Raw genomic sequence first — 8,661 nt, forward strand, 5'->3', positions numbered from 1 at the left:
TCTCCTTACCGATATCCGGTTAGTACTTGACATGTTTGTTATTGTTTGTGTGTTGATGTTTCTGGATATGTTTGCTTGTTACCCGAAGGATTCCTGTTAACATGTTGTTTATGCTAATAGTTAATTTTGGCTGTGAATCGGTTCACATGTATGGTTACTATGATTGAGTATGTTATTGCATTATGATTAGAATGGGAAAGATGTAATCGGCTGTTATGTATTGTCATAATCGGAAGAAGTTTGGTAATCGAGATCCATATTAGAATGCTTATGTATTGTTAAGATGATGGGTATATTGTTCATGCTTTGATTAGATTAGGGTTCGTGTAAGATTGATGTTTGTTAATTGGCTGGTTCGATATTCTTGGATTGTTATGAATATGCTTGAAATCTGAATTAACTGTTGATTGATCGAAACTGTGAAACTGTCCAAGGTGTTAGCTGAAATCACGAAGTTTAATTGACTAGAATATGGAAAGCTGTTACACTTGGTTGCGACCCAGATTGCGAGTCGAAACCCACAGTCTCGACTCGAGACCACTACAGCATAAGCCGTAACCACGGTTGCGAGTCATGATTTCGACTCGTAACCAGACCATGCCAAACCAAGAACGAGGTTGCGAGTCCCGTTGCGACTCGTAACCGGACCATGATGAACCGTAATCATCATTGCGACTCGCAATCAGCTGTTGCGACTTGTAACCCAATTGCGACTCGAGAACACCCCAGTTACGAGTCCCGTTGCGACTCGGAACTTCCTCGTTGCGACTCGAGACGGACCAACTGTTGTTGGACTTTTACTGTTACCAGCCCAACTGTTTTGGGCCGAACACTTGAATTCTGTTTGTTATTAGACTGCTGTGAAATACGTGTACACTGCCATGATCAATACGTGTTAGTAACATACGTGTTTTGTACAAACCTGACTTGATTAAATACCATAATAGGACGTGATTGACCATTTACCTGCTACCTGTTCTCTTTGTGTATCTGCCGAGCAAACCAAGGTGAGTTCACACGAGCCAAGGCATGGGTTCCCAGGGTGGGAATGGGTTGGATGATTGTTAGTGCATACTTAGATGTTATAACGTACAACTAAACTGATGATACTTGTCGAACTGCCTTCGCACACACCCTGGTCGGTAAAGACTATGGTCGCGAACTACCCAACTGCCTTCGCACACACCCTGGTCGGTAAAGACTATGGTCGCGAACTGATCAACTGCCTTCGCACACACCCTGGTCGGTAAAGACTACGGTCGCGAACTAATCGAACCTAATCTTCGCACACATGCTTGGGAGGCCGCGATGGAACTATCTATATGGAACACAACAAATAAACTATTACCCACACGATACGATACTAAACTATAAACTGTGAACTCGCTCAACTAGTTGTTGATTATCTGCTGCATGCCTTGCAGGACCTTAGGTACATATTGGAGCTTGCACAAGGAAGGAGCAGGTCGTTGTGGGAATTGGATCGCGAACGTTAATTGAACTTATAACTACATTTGAGAATTTTATTACTATGCTTCCGCTACTTAAACAATGTTTGGTTTCGAAACATCAGTCATGTCATTATGAATTACATTAACTACTTTTGATTATTAAATACTATGTTTGATATGATTGATGGCTTGATCCTGGTCACGTCACGCCTCCAAGCGGTGGTATTCCGCGTGTGGATTTTGGGGGTGTGACAGATTGGTATCAGAGCCATTGGTTATAGAGAACTTGGTTTTAATATGGGAAAACGTTTTTATTAAAACCGGACTATAACCAGAACAGTGCTCTCAACGATCCACAACGACGCTTCGTTCCACGTGCAAGACTCGACATCCTAGGTAATAAGGTTCATGTTTATTGCCTGTTTGCTAGAACTGCTTAGAACTTTGCTCGCGCTATGTTTAGATACACATGAAAATATAGTATAAGAATCCCTACGTGCTTACGCTTTTCTGTCATCGCCCTACTCGCGAACTACTCTCATTTACGTTACTTTTTACTATGAAGATCATGTCTGGAAGAATTAACATGACACAAGCCCAGCTAGAGGCTCTCGTTCAAGCCCAAGTTACAGCGGCACTTGCGGCTGCTCAAGCAGGTAGGATATCCTGTAGTCATAACTTACGCTAGGATCTTTAGATCCTACACTCCTAAAACTAGCCCTTGTATTTAAACTTTGCCCTATTCGTACACAATAGGTCAACACGCGCAGCAGCCTGCCTGCACTTTCAAGAACTTCATGGACTGTCGTCCAAATTCTTTCAGCGGCACAGAGGGGGCAGTGGGACTCCTCCATTGGTTTGAAAAGCTAGAGTCAGTGTTTGAAATGTGCGAGTGCCCTGAGGCTCGCAAGGTCAAGTTTGCCACCGGTACCTTGGAAGGGATAGCATTAACTTGGTGGAACGCCCAAGTTCAGATCTTAGGGTTGGCAGCTGCTAACGCAACCCCATGGAACGATTTCAAGGAACTCATCAAGCGTGAGTATTGCACGCGTGAAGATATTCACAAGCTAGAGGACGAGTTGTATAATCTGAAAATGGTCGGATCTGAGATTGAAGCATATACTAAACGGTCGAATGAGCTGGTCGTACTGTGCCCAACTATGGTAGACCCTCCCTACAAGCGCATTGAGTTGTATCTCAAGGGATTAGCACCCGAGATCCAGAGCCATGTTACCTCGGCAAATCTCGAAAACATCCAGGATATTCAACGCCTCGCGCATCGCATCACTAACCAGGCAGTGGATCAGAATAAACTGCCCAAGCGTGTCAGCGCTACTGCTACAGTCACTCCCTCAACTACTCCCGCTACCACTGGTGACAGCAAAAGAAAGTGGGAGGGGGATTCCAGCAAGGGATCAGTTTCTGCTCAGTCCCAAGCACAGCAGCGTCGCACCAACGATTACCAGAGTCCGAATCAGCAGTCCTCGGGTAGTCAGGGACAACGTGGTTATCAGGGAAATCATCCGTGGTGCAACAGGTGCAGCAAACATCACAGCGGAAGATGCCGCAGGGAACGATGTCAAAGATGCCTCAAGCCGGGTCATGAGGCTAAAGATTGTAGAAGCTCCAGGCCAGTCAATCAGAACCAGCAACTCCCACCGCCAGCGCCACAGAACCCACAGCAGCAGCCACAGCGTGGAAACCGGGGATGTTTCCAGTGTGGGGCCGAAGGCCATTTCAAACGCGATTGCCCTCAGTTGAACCAGAATCGTAACAACAATAACCAGGGCAACGGAAACAACAACGGCGGGAACCACAACAATAATGGCAACGAGGCAAGAGGCCGAGCTTTCGTTTTGGGAAGAGGAGACGCGGTGAACGATCCCAACGTCGTTATGGGTAAGTTTCTCCTCGACAATATTTACGTTACTGTTTTGTTTGATTCGGGTGCGGATACAAGCTATATGTCTGTGAAAATGTGTCAACTGCTAAAACGTGCACCAACACTTTTACCCACCAAACACGTAGTAGAGTTAGCCAACGGTAAAAGTATAGAAGCCACGCACGTAGTTCAGGGTTGTAATCTTATCTTAGCGGGTCAAGCTTTCACTATCGACCTCATTCCCATAGTTTTGGGTAGCTTCGACGTCGTGATTGGGATGGATTGGTTGTCCCAACACCAGGCAGAGATCTTATGCAGTGAGAAGATCATCCGTATTCCACGTTCTGGTCAAGAACCACTCGAAGTTCAAGGCGACAAGAGTGGTGCTGTGGTTGGCATCATCTCTTTCCTGAAGGCTCAGAAGTGCTTACGTAAGGGTCATACAGCCATTTTGGCTCTTGTTTCAGATGCATCAGCAAAGGAAAAGAAACTGGAGGATATACCAGTTGTACGTGACTACCCTCAGGTGTTTCCTGAAGACTTACCTGGATTACCGCCTCATCGTCAGGTTGAATTTCAGATCGAGCTCGCTCCAGGAGCAGCACCAATAGCTCGCGCACCATATCGTCTAGCTCCGTCAGAGTTGGAAGAACTGTCAAAGCAACTACAAGAGCTCTTGGAAAAGGGTTTCATATGTCCAAGCTCTTCGCCTTGGGGAGCTCCAGTACTTTTCGTGAAAAAGAAAGACGGTACGTTCAGGATGTGTATCGACTATTGTGAACTCAACAAGGTGACGGTGAAGAACCGTTATCCTCTTCCGCGCATTGACGACTTATTCGACCAGTTGCAAGGGTCGTGTTACTATTCGAAGACAGACTTGAGGTCAGGTTATCATCAGCTGAGAGTCCGGGAAGAGGACGTCTCCAAGACTGCATTCAGAACTCGATACGGCCACTACGAATTTCTTGTCATGCCGTTCGGGTTAACGAACGCGCCTGCCGTATTTATGGATCTTATGAACAGGGTGTGCAAACCCTATCTGGACAAGTTCGTCATAGTATTCATCGATGACATTCTGATCTACTCCAAGAGTCAGGAGGAACACGAGCAACACTTACGCCTCATTTTGGAACTCCTTCGGAAGGAGAAACTATATGCTAAGCTTTCTAAATGCGACTTCTGGCTTCGTGAAGTCCACTTCTTAGGCCATGTTGTGAACAAGGATGGGATCCATGTCGATCCATCCAAGGTAGACTCGATCAGGAACTGGCCTGCACCACGAACGCCAACGGAAATACGCCAATTCTTGGGTTTGGCAGGTTATTACAGACGGTTTATCAAAGACTTCTCAAAGATTGCTCAGCCGCTTACGCTACTGACACAGAAGGGTATCACCTATCGCTGGGGAGAACCCCAGGAGACTGCTTTTCAGCACCTAAAGGATAGACTTTGCAGCGCACCTATCCTCTCTCTACCAGAAGGTACAGATGACTTCGTGGTTTATTGTGATGCATCCATTCGGGGACTTGGATGTGTGTTAATGCAGCGCGACAAGGTTATTGCTTACGCTTCACGTCAACTAAAGATTCATGAGCGGAACTACACGACGCACGATTTAGAGCTGGGAGCTGTTGTTTTCACGCTTAAGATATGGCGACACTACCTGTACGGTACCAGGTGCATGATTTACACCGATCACAGGAGTCTCGAGCATATCCTTAAGCAGAAGGATTTGAACATGCGTCAACGACGATGGGTCGAGTTACTGAACGACTACGAATGCGCTATCAAATACCATCCAGGCAAAGCCAATGTTGTGGCTGATGCCCTCAGTCGGAAAGACACTCTACCACGGCACGTGCGAGCGCTACAGCTTACGATCCAGTCTAGCCTTCCCGCACAGATACGAACTGCTCAGATAGAAGCACTGAAGCCCGAAAACGTCAAGGCTGAAGCCTTACGCGGCTCAAGGCAACGAATGGAACTAAAGGCAGACGGCGCCTACTATGTAACGGGCCGTATTTGGGTCCCACTTTATGGCGGTCTACGCGAACTTGTAATGGATGAAGCACACAAGTCTCGCTACTTGGTACATCCAGGGTCGGATAAAATGTACCACGACATCAGAACGACTTATTGGTGGCCTAGTATGAAGGCCCACATCGCTACGTACGTTGGAAAATGCTTGACTTGTGCGAGAGTCAAGGCTGAATACCAGAAACCAGCGGGCCTACTTCAACAACCTACGATACCACAATGGAAATGGGAAGAAATTTCCATGGATTTTGTCACAGGCTTGCCCAGATCCCAGCGGGGAAACGATACAATATGGGTCATAGTTGATCGACTCACCAAGTCTGCACACTTCCTACCAATTAAGGAAACGGATAAGTTCTCCACACTCGCAGGCATTTATCTGAAAGAAATTGTTTCGAGGCACGGAGTGCCCACGTCCATCATTTCGGATCGCGACGCACGATTCACGTCGGAACTATGGCAAGCGATGCATAAATCTTTCGGCTCAAGGTTAGACATGAGCACAGCATATCATCCTCAGACGGATGGACAGTCTGAGCGTACGATCCAAACTCTTGAAGACATGCTTAGGGCATGCGTTATTGATTTCGGCAACGGCTGGGAAAAGCATCTCCCTTTGGTGGAGTTCTCATACAATAATAGTTATCACTCTAGCATCCAAGCCGCTCCATTCGAGGCATTGTACGGGCGTAAATGCCGCTCACCTCTCTGTTGGGCAGAGGTGGGGGATAGTCAGATTACGGGTCCAGAGTTTGTAGTGGACGCCACAGAAAAGATTTCACAGATACGACAACGCATGGCGGCAGCACGCGATCGTCAGAAAGCCTACGCGGACAAACGTAGAAAGCCTTTGGAATTTCAGGTCGGGGACCGGGTTTTGTTGAAAGTTTCACCCTGGAAGGGTGTGGTACGTTTTGGGAAACGGGGCAAACTGAATCCGCGATATGTCGGACCATTCGAGATCGTAGAATGGATAGGCAGGGTAGCCTACAGATTGAACTTACCAGCTGAACTCGGGGCAGTTCACAATGTCTTTCATGTATCGAACTTAAAGAAGTGCCTATCAGATGAAAACCTCATCATTCCTTACAAAGAACTCACTATCGACGAGCGGTTGCAGTTCATCGAGGAACCAGTAGAAATCACGGACCGGGATGTGAAGGTCCTCAAAAACAAGAGAATCCCTCTTGTTCGAGTACGTTGGAACTCCAAACGTGGCCCAGAGTACACCTGGGAACGCGAAGACAGGATGACAGAAAAGTACCCCCAATTGTTCGCGAACAGTACAACCACTGCTGAGGCTGAAGCTACTACTTCGGAATTTCGGGACGAAATTCCAGATCAACGGGGGGAGGATGTGACACCCCAGGAAAACCAGTGAACTATTGAACTTACCTAGCTTCCTCAGTGAGTGCATACCAAATTTCGGGACGAAATTTCCAATTAGTTGGGGATAATGTGACAACTCGAACCTTAGACTTACTTTGTGTAACGATACGTGTTTACGAGAACTGAATTATATGACTTAGTGAATGTTTTGTTATTATGTGCATTATGTATTTATGTTATGTGGATACGAACCCAAACCGCACAACACTAGATAACCCGAACCACACCCCAATCGGACCGCACAAGCCATTGGGCTATACACTTTGCATCGCCCTATTAGAGGCAACCGAGTTGGGCTCGGCCCACTCCCCACTCGCGAACACTATACCAAAACTAGGGGTCTTGTTTTCCTCTCATTTGTTACAACACAAGAATACACACACATAACCCTAGCTCTCCTCTCTCTCGTCTCTCTCTCTCTCTCGGTTTGCTTGAATCGGACGGCACAAGAACCGATCGGATCACATCTCCTTACCGATATCCGGTTAGTACTTGACATGTTTGTTATTGTTTGTGTGTTGATGTTTCTGGATATGTTTGCTTGTTACCCGAAGGATTCCTGTTAACATGTTGTTTATGCTAATAGTTAATTTTGGCTGTGAATCGGTTCACATGTATGGTTACTATGATTGAGTATGTTATTGCATTATGATTAGAATGGGAAAGATGTAATCGGCTGTTATGTATTGTCATAATCGGAAGAAGTTTGGTAATCGAGATCCATGTTAGAATGCTTATGTATTGTTAAGATGATGGGTATATTGTTCATGCTTTGATTAGATTAGGGTTCGTGTAAGATTGATGTTTGTTAATTGGCTGGTTCGATATTCTTGGATTGTTATGAATATGCTTGAAATCTGAATTAACTGTTGATTGATCGAAACTGTGAAACTGTCCAAGGTGTTAGCTGAAATCACGGAGTTTAATTGACTAGAATTATGGAAAGCTGTTACACTTGGTTGCGACCCAGATTGCGAGTCGAAACCCACAGTCTCGACTCGAGACCACTACAGCATAAGCCGTAACCACGGTTGCGAGTCATGATTTCGACTCGTAACCAGACCATGCCAAACCAAGACAGAGGTTGCGAGTCCCGTTGCGATTCGTAACCGGACCATGATGAACCGTAATCATCATTGCGACTCGCAATCAGCTGTTGCGACTTGTAACCCAATTGCGACTCGAGAACACCCCAGTTACGAGTCCCGTTGCGACTCGGAACTTCCTCGTTGCGACTCGAGACGGACCAACTGTTGTTGGACTTTTACTGTTACCAGCCCAACTGTTTTGGGCCGAACACTTGAATTCTGTTTGTTATTAGACTGCTGTGAAATACGTGTACACTGCCATGATCAATACGTGTTAGTAACATACGTGTTTTGTACAAACCTGACTTGATTAAATACCATGATAGGACGTGATTGACCATTTACCTGCTACCTGTTCTCTTTGTGTATCTGCCGAGCAAACCAAGGTGAGTTCACACGAGCCAAGGCATGGGTTCCCAGGGTGGGAATGGGTTGGATGATTGTTCGTGCATACTTAGATGTTATAACGTACAACTAAACTGATGATACTTGTCGAACTGCCTTCGCACACACCCTGGTCGGTAAAGACTATGGTCGCGAACTACTCAACTGCCTTCGCACACACCCTGGTCGGTAAAGACTATGGTCGCGAACTGATCAACTGCCTTCGCACACACCCTGGTCGGTAAAGACTACGGTCGCGAACTAATCGAACCTAATCTTCGCACACATGCCTGGGAGGCCGCGATGGAACTATCTATATGGAACACAACAAATAAACTATTACCCACACGATACGATACTAAACTATAAACTGTGAACTCGCTCAACTAGTTGTTGATTATCTGCTGCATGCCTTGCAGGACCTTAGGTA

Source organism: Helianthus annuus, chromosome 2 (assembly GCF_002127325.2).
Source record: "Helianthus annuus cultivar XRQ/B chromosome 2, HanXRQr2.0-SUNRISE, whole genome shotgun sequence".
NCBI lineage: Eukaryota > Viridiplantae > Streptophyta > Magnoliopsida > Asterales > Asteraceae > Helianthus > Helianthus annuus.